We start from the raw sequence: 21637 nt of genomic DNA on the forward strand, positions 1-21637 counted from the left end.
TACACTAGTGCTGTATTACACAGGAATGATTTCTTGGTTTGATTAAATAACTGCCAATTTTAAATATTTGAAGATCTTTGGTTTGGTCATTCGTAGTACAAGCCGAATACGTAAAAAATTCAAGTCTGGTCAAAAGCATGAATGCACAAAAAACATGAAAAGGTTTCAAGGACAGGAACAGATATACTTTGAAGTTATGGATCAACACTAGGGCTGTGTATTGAAAAAATCTGACAATATGATACGTATTATGATACAGGCGTTACAATTCAATATGTTGTGATATGTTGTGATACTCTAAGCAAGGCGATATATTGTGATTTTACCCAAGTTTACGGAAACTGTCATAGTATAAAGAGCACACCACTATATGCGTAAAATCAGAATAAAAAAAGTTTACTTTTTAATGCAATCAGAACAATGTGGCCTACATTTGTATTTATCACAGTCTCTGTAACATCCAACATCACAGCACTCCTTCTTGTGCAATCTGAGCCACTGTCTGCCATGAATCTTTGCATGTAAACTACTCAATAAAAAGTGTTTTTGAGAATCGATACAATATTGCATTCACACTTATTTCATTGAATACTACCATGTTGGTTTTGTATAGATGATATTAAAGCCTATGTCATTTTTATTGAACAGTGGCTAGTGCTGCCACAAGTGACAATTACAGGGTAATGGCACATTTCCTTTCATTTCCCAGGGATCTCTGGCGTCAGGTGCTTAAAATACTGCATTCACACAATGTTGGCAGAAGGGGAAGACTGGGAAAACCTCCCGTTATTGTGACTTGGAAGTGTTCATGCATTATTTGAAGATTGTTACCCCCATTGCTAACCTTCTAGTCCATATGTGTAGTCCATATAAATACCCTAAAGTATTTTTACTGTTGAATATATGTGGTGGTTTGTTAGCAAGTGAAACCAGATAGAGTGTATGTCCTTTATAATTGGTTCAATCACCTGAATTAGAGTTGATATTGGATTTTATTGTTTGGTTTTGCAGAAAACGTGGCAAAGATTTGTTGGAGCTTGTTGAAATTTGTTGAAGCTGGTCATAATGACAGTTTGAACAATGTAATGTGAACGCGGCGAAGGGCATCATCATAGGTGACGAGACAGAGTGAGTGTAATAGGACCGCAAACAATAAACAACTTATTTTTACTTACTTGTTTCATTTGTGATGAAACCATTGAAATGTCAGTTACGCCACAATATCTAGCTGGAGTTTGCCACCACTAGCTAACATTTGCTACTTTAGGTTATTAGTCATACCAAATCAAGAAAGGCTGTAGCAGCAAGTGCATTGAACTGAATAAAGCTGCCTTTTATTGCATATAAACTCAACGTTTCTCTTGTAAAATGAAAAATGCAATATTTTTCTTTCAAAAGGTACATAGTCCTGCTAACAAAGTAAATATTCATAAATTAGTTACTGAAAACAGTTTACAGTTGACAGACTGTGATTGTTATCTTTGTCATATAGAATTCCTTCATTACCACTGGCATTTCTTTTCTCTTTTTCGAAATACCGCTATGTGGAATGCATATGTAAACCTTTTAAGGCACAGCAAACATGGATGAACACTCTACCCTTTCAATATTCAGGAAGATTTCAGATGAATCTATACATTAGAGGTGAAACGCTGCAGTGGAAAAAGGAAAATATTCCAACTCCGGGCCAAAACGCCTTCCCATCCCCCGAATTAGAGGCTCTTATTTGACCATAAAGTACTTCCTGGATTAGAGGTGGCACACAACCTTACTCTAAACATTAATCGAATAGGGGGCTTTCAAATCTGGCATTTAGGGAAAAGACATACTACTTTGCTGTCATGTGAATGAATGGGAGAGGCATTTAGTGACGAGGTTGCCTTTTCCCTTTGCCGTGTAATTCCAACGTGGTGGGGGAAGGCTGTAGCTTTATCAAACTCTCTGAATGGCTAAATGCAATAGTTATAACACTGTGAAAGTGCTCATCATTACAGTGTGACGGGAAGGAAGGAAGGAAGGAAGGGAGGCAGGAAACAAAGAGAAAAATGAGGGATAACTTTGCTGGTGGAATAAATATTGAGAAATAAATCACAGAAGAGGATAGTAAGATTAATTTCCAACATATCTACGTGATTAAATTAACTTATAGGATAATGAAAAGACGCACAAAAATAAAGATTCTTTCCTGTTCTTGTTTGTCAACCCTCTCTCAATTCGACAGATGTCTCAGCGATTGTTAACAACCCCTCCCCTCCTCTGCCTGATGGGGTGAAAGGTATCTGCTGCTCCCCGGGACAGAGGAGACCTCATTTTTATATGTGAACGGCTGTGAACACCGCTGAATGACACACTACAAAGGTTGGATGTGCCGCTGCCCTTTCTCTCTTAAATGGTACGTTGGCATTTAGCTTCACACGTGTCAGCGGAACACACACCTCTCAAGAATTTGCACCCAAAATGTGTGGAAGTGTGTGTGTGTGTGTGTGTGTGTGTGTGTGTGTGTGTGTGCCCGCATGAACTCGGAGGATTTTTTTTATCAGTTCCCAGACACAGGAAATAAGGAAGCAAATGTGTGTGTGTGAGGGAGAGAGAAAGAGAGTATGATAAGACAGAGAGGAGCAAGAGAGCAGATTCACATGCACATTACATTTCACAGAAAGACAATTTACATTTTGAGTCCATATTATGTTAATTTTGAGTGGCCTCTCCAGATAATTCTATTACACAGATAGCTCTCCCATGTCGTCCAGGGCAGAAACATCATTTCACCCTGGAACACACACCTGCTGACGAGCGTCGCTACATGACGGAAAACAAGGGCTAAAGGCAGGTGGGTGTGTATCTGCGTTGTGTTTGTGTATGTGTGAAAAAGGGATGTGTGTTCACGGAGGCCTGCGAAGAGCAACTTATCTAAACGACTTGTGATCCATTGAAATGGTTTATCAGTTTCTCTTTCAATACAGGATGTGCTGCCAGAGAGTGCGGCCGGTACACAGTATTATAGCTTCTAGGAAACCATATCGCTGCTGCAATCCCACGAGCAACCAAACTGCTGTAATTCCCTGTCATTCTCCCACAATCCTACTCGCTCAGCACGGCCGGCTGGGAGGATGTAGCCTGATATGGCATACAGTTGAACAGACTTTTTCATGGGGAAACATTTGCTTTTCAACATGACTCATGAGCAAACAAGAATCCAACTTAGCATTTGTTGTCTAGTCAATTCTAAAAAGAAACTTTTTCAGGACGTTTTCCTGTTCTGCACCATCACAGCTTTTCAGCGGATGCTGTCCTAGCCACGTTAACTAATGGCAACACTGGTGGCAGTTTATAGAAGAGCAACTGATGCGATTTTCATCCACCACATTTTGGATTGGGTCTAATTATCCCTCGGGTCTGCTCGGATCAAACCAACTGTCTTCGGGGTGCATTACAGGGACTTTTATTTTGACAGTTCATTCATGTACATTTGGTTTTCCACAAGCCTATTTCAGATTGGGTCCAAAATATTGGACTTGTGAAGACCTCTACTTGGAACTGTGTGGAGCCATGTCAGCATTGAGCCACATCTCAACTTAAAGATGCTTCGTTGCCCGTTGAGATTCCAAACATCAACAATAACCAAAGAGGGTATCGATTTATAGCCACTATTGGCTGCTGTAAGGTGCACAGTGGTTAGCACTGACTGCAAGAAGGTCCGGGGTTCGATTCCCGGTCTGGGCAGGGCCTTTCTGTGTGGAGTTTGCATGTTCTCCCCGTGTTCGCATGGGTTTCCTCCGGGTTCTCCGGTTTCCCTCCCACTACCAAAGCACTGTGAATGGGGCGCTTGCGTCAGAAAAGGCATCCAGCTTAATGCCAAATCAAATATGTGGATCATAAAATCAGATCTCAGTTGGTGCGCTGTGGTGACCCCTAACAGAAGCAGCCGAAAGATGAACATGGGCTGCTGTAACAAAATCAGGGAGTGTCCTCTTGTGGTATCTTTACATTCAGGTTGTTTGGGTTTTATTAATCCAGGTTTACAAGCTATACAAGGTTTCATAAGGACTATTTCTTTGGCAGAAAGTAGTTCCAATTAACCTATTAAGAGTGATGTCTAGGGATTATCATAAACTGGCTGTTCAAAAAAATCTACAGGATTCAATTACCTTGAACGCAGGACTAACTCCAGTTTAACTTCCTTCATAACCCAGTGTTTATAACAAAAGATCACTTTTAGATGAAGAGCTCTACAGAGTAATATGTTCCTGGTCCCAGTAGGGAGTTATTTCCTGATCATGATTCTGTGATATTTTCTGTACTAATCTGTCATTGCTCTGATTCGTGAAGACTGAGTTTCTGTAAGTGTCACCCTCTTCTGTGTGTTCAAGCCACATCAGCCATCACTGCTTATGCTAACTACTCAGTTTTTTTTTCTGTTCACCACAAGCATACTAGAAATGTAAAAGCACCAATGCGTGAGCTCTACAGCAGCTTTTAGACGTCGCGGTGAATCCTTAGGCTTGTTCATCTTGTGGTTTGAACATGAAACGCTACACTGTCCCACATCCATTTGCACGCCTGATAAATCTCCATCCATTTCTAAAGGACTTGCAGGTAGAAGAAATAATAATCACATCCACTTTGTTATAGCTTCCATTATCTTTTCATCTTTCTCATCTGTCCTGCAATATACCTTTAACTGTCAGGCACTCTATTACCTATTTGGTTGTGTCTTGCTGAAAATAAGTCCAAGCCCTTCAGGTTTCTCTGTGGCCTGTCAGAGGCCACTTTCTCTGGCCCCTCCATCTCTCTGAGCAAGTAGGAATCATTAATGAAGTGGCCTTCTCATGGATATTGACTAGCCTGTCAGCTGGCCTGCCACACTCACTAATAGGAGCCATTGGTCTTGGCTTAAGACCTGACAGAGGAGAGGCTGAAAAGGAAGAAAATGAGTGAGCCTGTTCCTTCACCTCAAGATGGGTTTTGGCTTTAGCCTTCAGCCAGCAAAGTTTGGAGTCTGGGTTGGCTGCAGTCAAGGTTTCTCCCCCTCGAAGTGCAGGAAACTTCCAACATGAGAAAATAATACTTATAGTGAGAGGTGAAAATGCTGTTTTATAATGCCACGACTGCTCGTAGAATGTAAGCAAAGCCACAGTGTGTGTCGTAGGAGCACAGCAAGCCACGAGAGCTCATTAAAATAGATGTGATGGTAAATTGGCACTCTTTAGAGCCCGAGGGTTCTCTAGGACTTTTGGTGAATTTAAGTAACAATATGTGACATTTCCTTATGAATAAATGGCCGTGTATCACTGGTTGATATAACAATGGTTCACTGTAATCAATGTCATTCAGTCCAGTTCATGAAAACTGGGTTGAATAGAACCGAATATTTGCGGTTCCAAACTCCATATATGTCATTACTGGGAAAAGTGCTCCATACAGGAAGAGGTTTTGGTTTTGTCTGAATTAAACAATACAATAACCTGGTAGGCTGAAACATGGGCAGTCATAGCTACTATAGCCAAAGAAAGCCTCCATTATGCAGCTAAAGTATCTGCACTCTGGCTCTGCCATTCTATATCATAAAGTTAAATGCAGGCTAACTGCAAATCCTCACCTCTATATCCAGTGGTTATATGTTTTAGTGCTACTTGAGCCAAGTCATTGGCTGAACTTCAGTTCAACCTCATTTGCATTAAAGAATGTGATAAAACAAGGCACTGCAACCACTGAGCAAAATACATGCCAGCATGTGAATTATGTTATACTTGCAGTGCTGAGCTAATTGCTAAGGTCAGCGTGCTAACATGCTCACAAACATGCAGATGCTAAGTAAGGGATAACGTACAGCGAATTGGTCATTATTGCAAAATAAACAGGGCTGAGGGGTCTTGTATCATTCTGAAGGGGTTTATTTCACAACAATGACCCGCTAACTGTACATTATCCCAACTATTACACAGCTACTTATTTAAGAAATCAATAATTTGACACAAAAATGGTCCTCCAGAGTCCGAGATCAGAAATGCATCCATAGCAACGGTCTGTTATACATAGCAACGGTCTGTTATACATAGCAGCGATCTGCTGTAAAGAAATAACAGACCGTAGAACGCGGTGATTGACCAATCAGAATCAAGTATTCAACAAAGCAGTGTAATCAGCAGATACAGTGATTACTTTGTTATGTCTTAGAATAACATGTAAGTAACAGTAGCTAATTAGCGCTAGATACGAAGGAGAGCTGATTGAAATGTAATCAGTTTTGTAGGTAGGCCTATTCGGTCATAAACCAAACTATTGTTAACCAAACTTGGGCAAATTTTTATTTTTACCTTTAGGCTTATATGAATAGTCAGAGGATGACTGAAGTGTTTACAATTCATCCTGAGGGGGGAAATAATGTCTGTACAATTTTTCATGACAATCCATCTAATAGTTGTTGAGACATTTCACTCAAAACCACAAGTGTCAACCTCATGGTGGCGCTAGAGGAAAAGCCAGGAGATCGAAGTCATCAGGATCAATTATCTAGGGAGCATAAATGTCTATACCAAATTTAGTGCTAATCCATATTGTAAATATTGAGATACTTCACTTAATGCCAAAAAATGTCAGCAGTATGTAAGTATGTTTTAACAAAAACTGTTTTAATATATATTTTTCCTTTGTTTCTGAACCAGTGTTTCAGATTGCACTGAGACACATTCATAATGAGTTTTCTTGTTTTCTGTTCAGCCCACAAAATTTTTTTCTGTTAAAAAGAGAAGCAGAGCAGGAAAGTCAATAAGAAGTATGCATTTGACTTGCACCCTTCCTGTGGGCGATGGGTCTACAGGGAATACCTGCCCACAGCTAAAATTAATCCAATCCTGACTGTTGGTTTTCTATTAAACACTGAAACACTGAGTCCAACGGGAAAGCGAGTAATTCCCATAATGCATGTTAAAATGTGTCATTAAAATAAAAAAATCCAACAGTCATTAATTGGTAGTTTGACCTACTATTTTCATAGAGTACCCTGCTATATAACGCCACAGATATAAAGGAATGTAATGGCCAAGATCTGCAATGAGTAAGTAATTTAAAAAAGATTAGCCTTAATTCTTTTTTTTACTGTTACTGTAGCCTTTATGGATTAGAATTATAATCTGCATGAATATGAGTTTTACTATGCATCACTATGAATGATTATGTGGACTTGGGAAAAGCTTGCCTTTCTCCTTTTTGACTAGGCCCTGTACCACAAAATTAACAGTGTTTTGTATCTGCTTGATTATTAATTTCAGTCCAATGTTTCAGTTTATCTGATTTGATTTTTATCAATTAAGGTGTATAAATGACACAAGGTTGTTTAGTTTAATTGGTTTTATGGGATTTATAATAAGATTTGTGTTGTTCTGCCTGGGATGTTGGGGTAGATCAGTAGCAGCTCAATCAAGGAAAACGCAAACAGGTGTGCCTCATTATGTCTTGTTAGCAGGGATGGGCTGGGCACTGTTAAGATGAAGGAAGATAGGTGAGAAAGTTCTGCGGTCAATAACATTCTATAATATTTGGTGTGTTCATTGGTGTGGATGTGTGTCCATAGATAGATTGAGGTGTCAGCAGTAACTTATAGATATTGTGTTAATGGTATGTTCATTATTCTTTGTGATTTGGATGCTTGCTCGGTTTAGTTCACCCTACTTACCTGGGCAGGTGGTAGGTTCCAGTTAGGTGAGGCTGAGGAGGTAAAATGCCATTCGCTGGAGTATAGGGTTAAAGTAGTTGGCAGAAAAAAGATTCCAGACATTTTTCAGACTTTTTTGGGACATTTTCAGACTTTCTTTTTTTTTTTTTTTACCTTTTTCAGACATTGTTTAGACTTTTTTTCCAACATTTTTCAAATTTTTTTTTTCAGACTTTTTTTTCCAACTTTTTTTTCCAACATTTTTCAAACATTTTTTTTTTCAGACATTTTTCAGACTTTTTTTTCTAACATTTTACAAACATTTTTTTAGACATTTTATTCCGATTTTTCTTTTTGGACATTTTATTCTGACTTTTTTTTGGACATTTTTCAGACTTTTTTGGGACATTTTCTTTTTTTTTTTTTTTTACCTTTTTCAGACATTGTTTTTGACTTTTTTTTTCAACATTTTTCAAACTTTTTTTTGGACATTTTTTTCAGACTTTTTGCGGACATATTTCAAACTTTTATTCCAACATTTTCAAACTTTTTTTTCAGACATTTTTCAGACTTTTTTGGGACATTTTTCAGACTTTCTTTTTTTTTTTTTTTTTTTTTACCTTTTTCAGACATTGTTTAGACTTTTTTTCCAACATTTTTCAAACATTTTTTTTTTCAGACATTTTTCAGACTTTTTTTTCTAACATTTTACAAACATTTTTTTAGACATTTTATTCCGATTTTTCTTTTTGGACATTTTATTCTGACTTTTTTTTGGACATTTTTCAGACTTTTTTGGGACATTTTCTTTTTTTTTTTTTTTACCTTTTTCAGACATTGTTTTCGACTTTTTTTTTCAACATTTTTCAAACTTTTTTTTGGACATTTTTTTCAGACTTTTTGCGGACATATTTCAAACTTTTATTCCAACATTTTCAAACTTTTTTTTCAGACATTTTTCAGACTTTTTTGGGACATTTTTCAGACTTTCTTTTTTTTTTTTTTTTTTTTACCTTTTTCAGACATTGTTTAGACTTTTTTTCCAACATTTTTCAAACATTTTTTTTCAGACTTTTTTTTCCAACATTTTTCAAACATTTTTTTTTTTTTCAGACATTTTTCAGACTTTTTTTTCAGACTTTTTTGGGACATTTTTCAGAATTTTTCTTTTTTTTTTTTTTTTTTAACTTTTTCAGACATTGTTTTAGACTTTTTTTTCCAAGATTTTTCAAACTTTTTTTAGACATTTTATTCCGACTTTTTTTTTGGACGTTTTATTCCGACTTTTTTTTCGGACATTTTTCAGACTTTTTTTTCGGACATTTTTCAGACTTTTTTTCAGACATTTTTCCAACTTTTGTTTTCAGACCTATTGCAGTCTTTTTTTCCAGTATTTTTCCAACTTGTTTTTCAAACATTTTTCAGACCTTTTTGGGACATTTTTTCAGACTCTTTTTTTTTTTTTTTTACCTTTTTCCGACATTGTTTAGAACTTTTTTTTTCAGACATTTTTTTCGGACATATTTCAAACATTTATTCCAAAATTTTTCAAACTTTTTTTTTTAGACATTTTTTTCAGACTTTTTTTCGGACATATTTCAAACATTTATTACAACATTTTTCAAACTTTTTTTTTTTAGACATTTTTTTCAGACTTTTTTTCGGACATATTTCAAACATTTATTACAACATTTTTCAAACTTTTTTTTTTTAGACATTTTTCAGACTTTTTCTCGGACAGTTTTTCAGACTTTTTTTTCCAACATTTTTCAAACGTTTTTTGGGACATTTTTTAGACTTTTTTTTCAGATTTTTTTTCTTACATTTTACAAACTTTTTTTCAGACTTTTTTGGGATATTTTTCAGAATTTTTCTTTTTTTTTTTTTTTTTCTACTTTTTCAGACATTGTTTCAGACTTTTTTTTTCCAACATTTTTCAAACTTTTTTTGAGACATTTTTCAGACAAATCCCACTTTTTTGCACTACTCCTGCTTACCAACCTGGTTCTTCAACATCCCTTTTTTTCAAGTTTCCGAGTGCCAAACTACCTCATTTGCCCTTTATATGGGATGGTGGCACTGAAAAACTGCCTAACTTAGCTGAACTTATACCACATCAAGCACTATCTATACTAGAAGTTGAAATCACAAATCACTTTGCTGATTTAAATCATGTCATTACGTAGACACTAGGTGTGTTCCCATAAATGCATTTTTATGCACATTGTGAATTAGAAAAGCTGTATGGGAATGGCAAAATTCAATAAAACTTCCTCAATTGTGCAAAAGGTCTTTTTTTGCCCCCGTCAAAAAAGAGTTGATGCATTAAATGGGTTATGGAAACACCTTTGCCAAATAAATTCTGACATAGGTGAACATTTATCTCACTGATGTGTTTTTTCTGCTGTCGGCATCTTCCCGGATATTCCCATAATGCACAATAATTTGTCTTTGTCTCTGGACAATATGAAACATGGCCAATTCCTAAAGCATAGCCTTTACCACCAGCTTCTGACAAAGCTATGCTGGTTTATTCGCTCCAAACCAGTTGATGGAAACGCAGCTGATTTGCATTTCTTTCTTGCAACATTTAAAAAGTTTGCTTAAGATTTGCTTGACAATTGAATGGAAACGACTTGACAACTACGTAGTTTGTTCTTGTTCTTACATGAGCTTAGTGGTCCACCTCCATTCTCTACTAAATCACAGGGCATAATCTATAATTACCATTTCATCAAATGACAAACTATGATGTTTTAAAGTTTATTTAGCGTCAAAATGTGGAAAGAAATATTCACCTTGACTCAAACTTGATTCAGGAGGATATCATGTTGGTTCCAACAGCCTATTGGCCGTGTGATGTGATCTTTATGGAAAATACCCTAATTTACTCTCTTATACACAAGCTTTAAATAACACTACTTTAATGACAGTGTTTCGCTCATTGAACCTATCATCGCCTTATGGGGAAAGCCTGTTGGCTTCAGACACCAGAATCTTAAGTTCCACGACAGATACAGTAGATCTTACATGTCTCTGCATAATGACAGAGCCATCCCCAATCACTATCATTTCTAACATGATATATGTAGACTGTAAAATTTGTGGGTTAAGATGTTTTAGAAGAGTGAACGTTTTTTTCCGTCCCCTTTTCTGGTTTCAGAATATGCATCAACACTTTGGAATAAACTTAGATATCAAAGCTGGCAAGCCTTAAAAATGATGTTGAGATGAAGGAAGATTTAGTGTGGAGTATGGAACCACCATACTCTCTCAAAATCCTTAATTTTTTTGTGTCAGTTTAGTGTGTTCAAGGTTGTATGAATAACTCACCCATATCTTTTATAGTCTCGTGGTTATTTATTTATTTGTTTCACTTTTTTTGTTTCTTTCTAGTATAATGACAGAGGCTCTTTTGGGCATTTTAAGACCACAGTACACTACCTGCCATCACAAACGTCAGTAACTTAACTTACAAAACAAAACACTGGTCTCGAACACCGGCCTCCTGGTTAAATGTTGTGTGTTTGTTGGACCCATCCACCTCCCCACCTCTCCGCCATAAGCGATCTTTCTCGCTTTTTATTCTACGTCTCTGAGCCTGATATATTTACGCGGATGCATTTACATTGAACTCAAAAGAGTACATTCCGTACAAATGACACGCTAAAAACAAGAAAGAAGGCGTTCGTATTGCACGCTAAATGCCTTGCGCATTATCGTACATACACCTTTTCGATACAGAGGTAGAAACCAGCTAGTGAGCATAGTGGAACATTTAGCTGCTACAAAGTCAAATATTTGTTGGTGAGTTGGTGGAGACCAAAACAGAGCTAGAAGGAGAGGGAATATTGGACTTACAGTGCATGGTTGCCAGAAACACGATTCTAAATTAATGCTAATGTTGCTCCATGTCTGCCAGATGTGTGAATAGACAACTGTTTGCTAATATGTCCACCATACAAAAAAAATATAATTTCATAATGTTGTGTTTACAGCTTGTGTTGCCCCCAAAAGGTAAAAAAAATGCAGGTTTAAAGGATGCAAAGTGAATTATCAACCGCTAGAGTGGCTTGTGGTGTAAATAGCCATCCCTTTGAGTTTCAGTGTTTTTTTCTAAGCCGTCAGAGTTTACTTATCTATTCAGTAACTACAGTACGTAGTCCTTTAACAAATAAAATGACTGGACATTTAATTTCTGGACATAATTAATTTGCATTTGACCTTGAATGCAACTGAGATACAGCAGTAAGCCGACAATAGTCATAAAAAGGGAAACAAAGCCTGATATAATACAAGGAGACAAGAACCCTTAGACAAAACCAGCCAAAATAGATAAACAGAATTTTAGGAAGATCAAGGCTTGGCAGGAAGTAAGGATAGTGCTGCAAAGGTTAGTTTGCTGGCCTTTCTACAGTAGATCACCGAGTGTCTGCTGATGGGAGGGTCCCTGAGTGGTGGAGGGCTGAGTTAGCGTGTGTGTGTGTGTGTATGTGTGTGTCAGGGGAAGGGAAAGGCTGATGAACTTCACTTTCTATTAGCAGCCGACAGGGGCTCGTCGGCTCGGTCGCCAATCAATAGGCTGAAGGACAAGGGTGTCAGGAAAAAATGAAAGACCCTTCGCTTTCCGGCTGGCTACGAGAGAAGAGGTGAGAGGGAAGAGAGAGAGGGGGTAGAAGACAGAGATGGAGGGAGTGTGAGACTGTGAGAGTGTGAGAGAGATGCCGGGACGAAAGAAATTAAGAATAAAGCGAGTGTTAAGTGTGTGTGAATGTGTAAGTGTGTACATGTGTGTGTCAGCTCCAGAGCACGTGCATGGATAACTTGTTCTGTGCGAGCTGTCAGTGTCAGCAGGGTGAGGAGGTTATCAGCCGAGGCAGAGTGTCTTCCCCCTCTATCTTCAACTCTTTTGTTTGATCTCTTACAGCTACAAGGATCCCAGGAGGTCTACAGCCTACTTTGTGCTCAGTGGAGAGCCCCAGCAGGTCCAAAACCATTTTCAGACTGGACCTCTCCTATCGCTAATCAGATTATCCCGGAGAGTGATAAGAGTTGAAGACTCCGATGAACCCAGAGCAGCGAGAGCACGACATTGTACTTTCCATGTGTTTGAATTGTCTGCACAAAGACGTAGAAAGTGGAGCCGTTGAGTATTTTGTATATGCTGAACATGGACAGAAGCTGTCTAAACCCCTTTCTAAAGCTTCCTGCTGCAGCAGATCCACAGTGATGCTCCTCCACACGGAAGCTGTACAGTATACTATAGAACACAGTGCAAAAAATATAATAGGAAATCATCAAAAGAAAGTAAACTATGACTGTTTTTGAATGAGAAGTTAACCGAAATGCAATTTGAATGCAATGAAAACCCACTCCACATAAAGAAATGGAATTATCTTTTCTCATGTAAAATGTACAAAAAAAACACTTTGTTTCTTTTAGTCTTTTATTTTTTTTTTCTTCTTTTGTCTTGTAAAGCAAATCCTGACATCAATATTTTACGTGCAATATCCTGGATGTGAGTGCACATCAAGCCTGTATGAATGTAACACAACTGCCTTTTCCTCCGGCCCTGTCCTCCTGACTAAAAGCCTTTTTGACATGAATTAGCATGTCGTCCTTAAAAGGTAGACGGGTCCAATTTTCCCCTGAAAGGTCTGTCTCTAATAGGTACTCCTTCACAAATTCTAGCCCGATCTAACCTTGAATAAAGACCCATATACTTTCTTTTTTTTTTATCTTTCTCTACACCTCCCTCTCCTCTTCTTTCTCTCCTCTCCGTGTAAAAAAACACATAAAAACACCAGCAGAGAGAAGTTGTCATATCAAGGCGTATTTGAAAAACACAACAAAGATTTAATTTCCATAATGCATTCTAATGGATGGGCGATGTGTTTCAGCAGGTGAGACCAGAGGGCAAAGGCTTCCCAGACAAACACAACAATAAACCTGACAAGCACCATTATGCCGTAGATATTACAGGCTGTTAGGGAATGGAAATGATGATAATTAGCTAATTCAGCTATAATCTCATTTGTTTGGCCTCACCTTTTGCTAATACGACTTTGACCCTGACGCTTGAATGTTCCAAACGGCATAAATGAGAGTGCCAGGATGCTAATTTAGCAGGCATATATATTGGCTGTTGTATTGTTGATGGGATATTGGGGGTTTTTATATTTTTTTTAAGGAGGCGTTCAACTACAAAATCATGTTGTGCTATTAGATAACCTTAGGTACATGTTTACAATATTATGCCCCTTTGTTTATTATGTATGTATAAGGAGCATAAATGGAAGTAGAAAACAATTTTACACAGAAAAGGACTGCTGGTATAAATCTCAAAACAGATACAGATTGTAGCTTTATGTTCCACCCCAAATACACACAGTATCAACTAACACTAACACTAACCCTAACCCATGCATTCCCTAGCCCCTTACCCTAACCTTAACCATCACAACTAAATGCCTGACCCCAACCCTTACCCTAACCTTAAACTAAACCTAACTCTAACTTGAATCTTAAAACAAAGTCTGAACCCTCAAACAGGTGTTTCGAAGGTCTGTCCGAAGGTGACGACCTGCAAAAAATGTCCTCACTTTACAAAAATGTCCTCGCTCTGACAGTCTAAAACTCAAATTGGTCCTCACAAAGATAGCTGTACAAGCACACACACACACACACATACACACAAACCATCTTTAACATGGATTAAACACTCATACACAATGTGGACACACCAACATGTGCACATGTTTTTACCGCTCATAAAGGCGTGCACATTCAGTACAAATACTGCACACACTCGCACACAAATAAGCACCTTCCTTACAGATACCTCCGCACTGTAATCTGCTGTTGACCAGGCACATTCCTTCAGCCCGGGCCACGCCACATGGCGCTCCGTCTCCTCTCTAATAAACGCTCCATAGGCGCTGGGCAGCGGGCCAGGGTCCAGGCGGGGGGCCGGTGGGGGGGGTGAGCTACGGTTATGTGTGTGCGGTTAGACCCAGGGTTTCCAGGCCGGCCTTTCATCCAGTGCCAGCCCCCGGCCGGGTGTGAGCAGCTAGGGGTTGAACTTGAGGATTTATTGGTTCCTCTGGTTCCCTGCTTCATATACTGCGAAACCCAGGATGCCGGGATGGAAGCAGCAGTTTTACGATCCACTTCCCACTGCACCGCCACCGGATGTGGGTCCTGAAAAACTCCCTCTCTGTCTCTCTTTATCCCTGTTTGAACAGGACTAGTATTATGTGGGCAGTATGACATTTTCTGAAATCACTCGGTTCCCTGGATACAGCTGAGTGAGATTAATGGATAAAACTCAAAATCTGACTTTGGCGTAGATGTTTTCTGTTCAGATTTACCTGATAAGAGTCAACCGCTGATGAACGGCTGCCGGTTCCCCGCTGCTGACGTTTCAGGCTGCCGTTGTTGGTCGCCACTTCACCGCTGCGTGCTGACTTTCTAGTCAGTGGTGTGGTTGACGCTGGCGGCTTCTTACGTCGCTTCTCTGCAGTTTTGTCTGTTCTGTGCTGGAGAGTCCCTGTTCAGGCGTCACTGTGGCAAATGACCCCACCACAGCGCTACCAGGGTTTAACAGCACAGGGACACGCACGTTAGCCACAGTCCATCATTTTATTCACACATGAAAGAGGTTACATACTATACTTTCAGTCCTTTGGCCTGAGTAGTACACTCATTCAACCACACAGAGTAACATGTAAGTAACAAGATCTCTCTCCTTCTTTCAGTCCCTCTGTGTGTCTCAGTGTCAGTGAGTAGGCTCAGGTGCACCGGACGGCATTGAGGGAAATATTCAAGCATCCTCTCCAGTTCCAACTGGCAATCAATACACGACCGCCCAGACCACACTTATCAATTACCGCTGTGCTTCACTCAATCATATTACTTTTAGATCTCAGATATTACTCCTTTTTTTCCAAGGCATTTCAGCCTTCATTCAGTAACAACAGTGGAGATACATGCAGGAACCATGGAGAGAAAGAGAGGGATGAAATCCAGCAAAAGTCCGCGGACAGAATCAAACCGTGGACTCTGTGGTTATAAGGTATCTTTAGCTTCAAAATCGTAGTCCACAAACCAATGGGTAACGTCACAGTGACTGTTGTATTTAACCACATTTTAAGAAATTTAGTTACTTAACATCAAATTCCTATTCATGATGTATTTACATCATTATATCTAACCTCTGTAGCAAGTTAGACTCTCGACTTCTCTACATCTCAGCACCTAAAATCATCTGACCTTTTCCTTTGGCCCCGACAACCCGACTCTCTCTTTTCACTTATGCTCTCTCTTTTTGTTTCACTTCCTCCAAACACCTCGCTCGTAGCCTCCTTCCATCTCTCCCGCATCTCCTCTGCTCGAGGGTCCCATAATGCACCTCTCAACGACATTCATTAGCTAACCCCCACCCCCTCCTCCATTTACACATGCTGTACCTCTCTCGCGCGCCCCCTCGACCCCCATCTCCTTTGTGCTGTGATATGAATGCACTTTGATGCCTAATAAGTGGCTCTGTCCTTTTTGACATGAGCAGCCTGTGCCTGCCCTGTTCAGCCAGTAATTAGCCTGCTCTCCTTACTTAGCAGCCATGTACAAATTAGGCCGCTCCGCCCCTCTCTCTCTCTCCCTCCCTGACTTTTCATTCGGGTACTGTCTGTTCCCCTCTCCTTCTCCGTCTTTCTCTCTGTCTCTCATTTGCTTTAACTTCTTCATAGGCTCCGTTCATTTCTTGCTCTTTCGTCCTCATTGTTGTCTCTCCTTATCATGCCAGGTCATGTGGAAGAGGAGCAAGATGTGTTTAATTAACATCAAAATGTCCTTATAAGGATAGAAAGCTGCTGACCCACACTGGATTAAACCTTTGAACCCTTTTTGTTTAGCGCTCACTCTCTTTATTTACAGGTTTATGGCATAGTTGTCTTGGGTAGGCAGCCACATACTGTATCTTACGCTACTCAGAAATGGCCTTCTTCATCAAGCGTAAATTGTGCTGATTCCAACAAAAGAAAGCTATTTTCTCAATATTCAGTGATAAACTGATTCCCAAAAACACACTGGATGGTCCCTGAACGCCTCCTGATTCATGTTGGTTTACATGTTAACCAGCAACAGTGAACAGCTTACACATAAACCAGTACGTTACTGCTCTTGTTGACGAACACATCTGGTCATCTGTCACTGGTTTGTTGAAAATTCTGTCTGTAAATTGATGTGTCATTGAACTGTGTTGCTATTAACCAAACAGGTCATCAATGTGTTACTGGTCAGAGCGTACAGACGCTTGTAGGTGGTAATTCTGTAACTTGCGTGGGCACCGGGGGTATACATTGTATCTGGCACATGGTCCTTATTGCTCTGTGTCCTGCGTGTGTTCTGTGTTTTAATGAACATCCAACGTAATTGTTAATCTATAAAGCAAGGAATCTCTCTGTGTCTGTCTGTACGTGGGTGTGTCCTTCGCATATCTCAAGAACAGTTCATTCGATCTACTTCACACTTGGCGGGTGTATTGCTGGGAACCCGAGGACGTGCAGTGTGGAAGGTGGTGCAATTTGGACAGGGCAAGGATATGCAAAATTTGACCAAATTGCTGAAACTTAGAGAGCAGGTGAAAATAACACTGCTATATCATAATCTTCACGTGTGGCATCTGCCTGTAGTTTAGGAAGAGAGCGTGAAGCTCCGGGAGACGGACCTTCAGATAGTGGCTGTAGCAACTCTACGGTGACTCACTATCGCCTCTCGAGGTACAAGTGGTATTGCAAGACAGGATGGGCTGGGGCTAGCTGGTTAGCATACTCATTTCAGTAGATATCTCTGCAACACAAAACATAAACGTCTTTGACATAATGACAACCTCTTCATTCTGTTGATAATGTTAGTTCATTCATTGAATGTTTTAAACTAGAATTCTTGCCAGATCTTACACCTTTTTAAAGTAAGATATGGTTTAGGGTTGCATAGGCCGTGATAGTCCTCACAAATGTAGCAAATGTTTCTGAGTGAGTGTGAGGCGAATGGAATGATGAATAGGCTACATCTTTGAGTGCGTCTCCAGCTGCCCTGACGACCAATCTTTTACAACACACCCACAACAGGACAGCTTCATTCAGGTAGACAGCCTGTCTGCCCTCATACCCCACTCCCCCCCACACTCCTTATGTGCCCCCAAATCAATAGAGATGTAAATAAGTTCATGCACTTAGGGACCTTTGTTTGGGGCACCCACACTGGAGAGGCTTCCTCTTATGGAGATGAGATGCTGTTTGTGCATGTGCATTCACATGAATGTGTGTGTGCACGTCTGCTCCCATGAGTCCTGATGACAAAAACAAATAATAAATCAGTAATGGCACCCATTTAGCCTTGTAAACATGTGTCACCAGTTGCATTTAAACACAAGACAAAATCAGAATTTGGAGCCGAGTATAGCTTAGCTAGCTTCTCGAGAATCACTAGAAACTGTAACACATCTGTATTTTAGGCACAATATGGCTGCTTACGAACCAAAGTGCAGTATCGTCTCCAATTACACAGGCGACCAGTCTCAGATCGCTAATTGAAGAGGTTGAATCACTAAACATCAGGGATAATACTATCTGCATTTATTTCAGAGCAATTTAGCCCACTTTAATAGAAACGGCAAAATAACTGGATGAATTAAAAAAGGCAATATGAAGGGACTTTATAACTAAAAGCACCAGGCAATCAGATGAAATCACAACAGTTATGAGTTTGGCAGGCGTACAACGTCCAAAGCTTTTTGCTGTAATGGCTGGCGCTATTATGAGCATTAGCCCAATTCCCTTACGAATTCAGTACTCAGTGGTGAGATGGGTCAGAAACACAAACACACACACACACACACACAAATGCATCCCCCATGTGTCAGGTCCGGTTGGGTGCTGCGGTGGTGCTGGGAGTGTTTGTAGGTTGGCTATTGAGGAGAGGCAAGAGGGCAAAAGGGACGTGCTGGCATAATGCATTTACTAATAACTATTTATTATTGTTGGTTCCCCAGGGGGAGCACTTTATGGAAATGGCTGTATATGAAGGGCAGAGGTGCGAGAAGGCCACCGGGAAAATTAGCTTTTTAGATTCCCCCTCAACGTCCTACCAGCGTCGTACCTTGTCTGCCTGTGGTGTGAGAGCTCCGATCATGTACATTTGTTTGTTTATGATAATGCACATGCACAAAATGAAGGTGGATTATGAAAAACAAAAACTTGCATTTTAAATCCAGGGCAATTTGTGTGTGAATCCTGCCTGCCAGATACATCACTTTCCACCCTCAACCAGCTCATGTATCTCCAGTTCACACTTTAAAAAAGACAGCGGACCTTGCACAGCACACTAATTAATACACACACACACACACACACATGCAACACACAACCACACTGTCTCGTACTTTGGCAAGGTGTGATCCTGCACTTATTTGCATACATTTAATTAAGTGCTTTGCTTCTAATATCACAAAATGACAACCGCACCGCATTAATGAATCGACTGTTCCAGTGACACACAACATGTCTTTACAGTAATTCTAAGACTTTGCATATTTTAACACAGACTTGTAACCAACAGGAACACTTTCAACACGTAATGCAGGAGCGCTGTTATGCACTTTGCACTGTAGAATACATTCTGACTACTAAAATCTCGTTTGGATATGTAAATGTGATCTTTCAACAGCAAATCTTATGTAAAACATGCACTGATTTAGGAGGAATTTCCTGATTTCTACCCCCCAAAAAATGTGCAGCTACTGTACAAAGGACAGATGGTTGATTTGAAGGTTGATCAATAAAATGCGCTCTTAAAGGCAGCCATAGTTGACAATCAGCTGTCATTCATAATGCAACTCAATTGCTTTAATTACTAAAATCTTGCCACCAATAAAGCATAAAAAAAGTGAACTGAAGTTTTGCATACAGCACTTTGAGATGGCCGGTATAACTGCAGTTTGTTTAATCCAAATTGATTCAGTGGACAGTAAACCTGCACTTAGAAAAACAAAACACATGTGGATTTATGACATATGAAGCCATCGACAGATGATGAGTCAATGGGCCCCTAGGCACATAGATGTAAAAGGTCGCTTGTGACGTACTTCAGTGACTTACTACAGCCTATATGCACTGTTCAGATATATTATGTAGGCAATATATACAAATATAATGAAACAACACAGGGTTGGAATTTTTCAGGTTGTTTTCATAAACTCTTCTTAGCTATATCTAAAAAAAATGATGCACTGTAATCCGTATATATCCAACGAAATCAATTGGTATGTATTTATTTGTCACTTTTTGTTTGTCACTTCTGTAGTTATTTTAACCTAAACAAAACAGCTTTAATGTACCTGTCAATTTCAAATTCAATTCAAGCTCAACTTATTATATTTGTGTGAAGAACATATCTATCACCACTTACATGTAATTTTTGGAAGTTTCTCAGATGATACATTGATATATACATGATATAATCACATGATTTTGATAAAACAAAGAAGAAAAAGTGAATTAATGCGTGAACTATCAATTTACATATGTGTGCTTTTTTGTAAGCACATATACATAGGGTGACATCACACTCTTTTTTTCATCTTTTATCTTTTCAAGGGAGGTTCACTGAGAGCAATGCACTCTTTATTAGGAATGCTCTGATCACATTCACACAGTTACACCTGGAAGCTGCCCAGTACAACCACAATCTGATCTGCTGGCCACTGAGTGGTTGGGGGTTAAGGGCCTTGCTCAAGGGCATCTCAGTGGTGGTGAGGGAGAGGCTGCTTCTTCACTTTCCCCGCACAGATTTGTCCTGCCAGTCCGGGGGATTGTACCGACGACCCTCCAATCACAAGCTAACTTTAGGCCACCACTGTCCCAAGTGGTTTGTTCTTTAATTAGATAGGAGCCGCCCAGCCTAGCAAACAGTATTACACAAATGTACATTCAGAATAGGCCGTCATCTACTGCTGAAAACACAGCATGTGATCAGATTCCACGGATAAAAACATCGCTGCATGTCAAAGCTTCAGCTGTACATTAACTGTACACATTATAAAGCACCACGATACGGAAGGTTTTGTTCACTCACGGCAGAAACAGCCTAAAACTCAGCAGCGAGCCACATTATTCACCTCTGACGACACAGACAGATATAAAAGCAGCAGGATATACGAGCACATCCTGGCTCAGAGGTAGTTCATTATGTAATCTTTTTTTTTTTGATTTAAGGAACCAGGGAGGAGAGCTTAATGATGTTTGGAAGAATTTAGAAGGGGAAACGCTGCGTAAACTACACATCTGTGAACAGCATCTCATCTCCCTAAGAGGAAGCCTCTCCAGTGTGGGTGCCCCAAACAAAGGTCCCTAAGTGCATGAACATATTTACATCTCTATTGATTTGAGTGGAGTGGGGTGTGATGGCAGACAGCCTGTTTACCTGAATGGGATGGACGTGAGGTCACGGTGACCTTGACCTTTGACCACCTAAATCTAATCAGTTCATCCTTGAGTCTAAGTGGACGTTTGTGCCAAATTTGAAGAAATTCCCTCCAGGTGTTCCTGATATATCACAATGGGATGGATGGACAAACCGAAAACATAATAAAAATGAAAGGGATCATGTGACCACACACAAGAATACAAATATATTTTAATCTAAACTGTAGGGGAACATTTTTTTAGATAAAAAATATCTGACAATATGCCTGTTTGTTCAGAAATAATTTCACTACACTAACCTATTGAAACAATTTGCTCTTCAGGCAGTACACTAAGGTCATTTTATCGAACATGTGTTGAAATACGCCTTGCTTAGCAGGTAGATAAAAACATTTGTCAAGCCTGATCATTTTTGCAGAGTGTGTGCTCGTGTGTGTGTGTCTGTGTGTACAGTACTTTGCAATGATACGGCTGGTTGAGCCTGTTGACCTCACAGCGA

Source organism: Sebastes umbrosus, chromosome 10 (assembly GCF_015220745.1).
Source record: "Sebastes umbrosus isolate fSebUmb1 chromosome 10, fSebUmb1.pri, whole genome shotgun sequence".
In the NCBI taxonomy this organism is placed as follows: Eukaryota; Metazoa; Chordata; class Actinopteri; order Perciformes; family Sebastidae; genus Sebastes; species Sebastes umbrosus.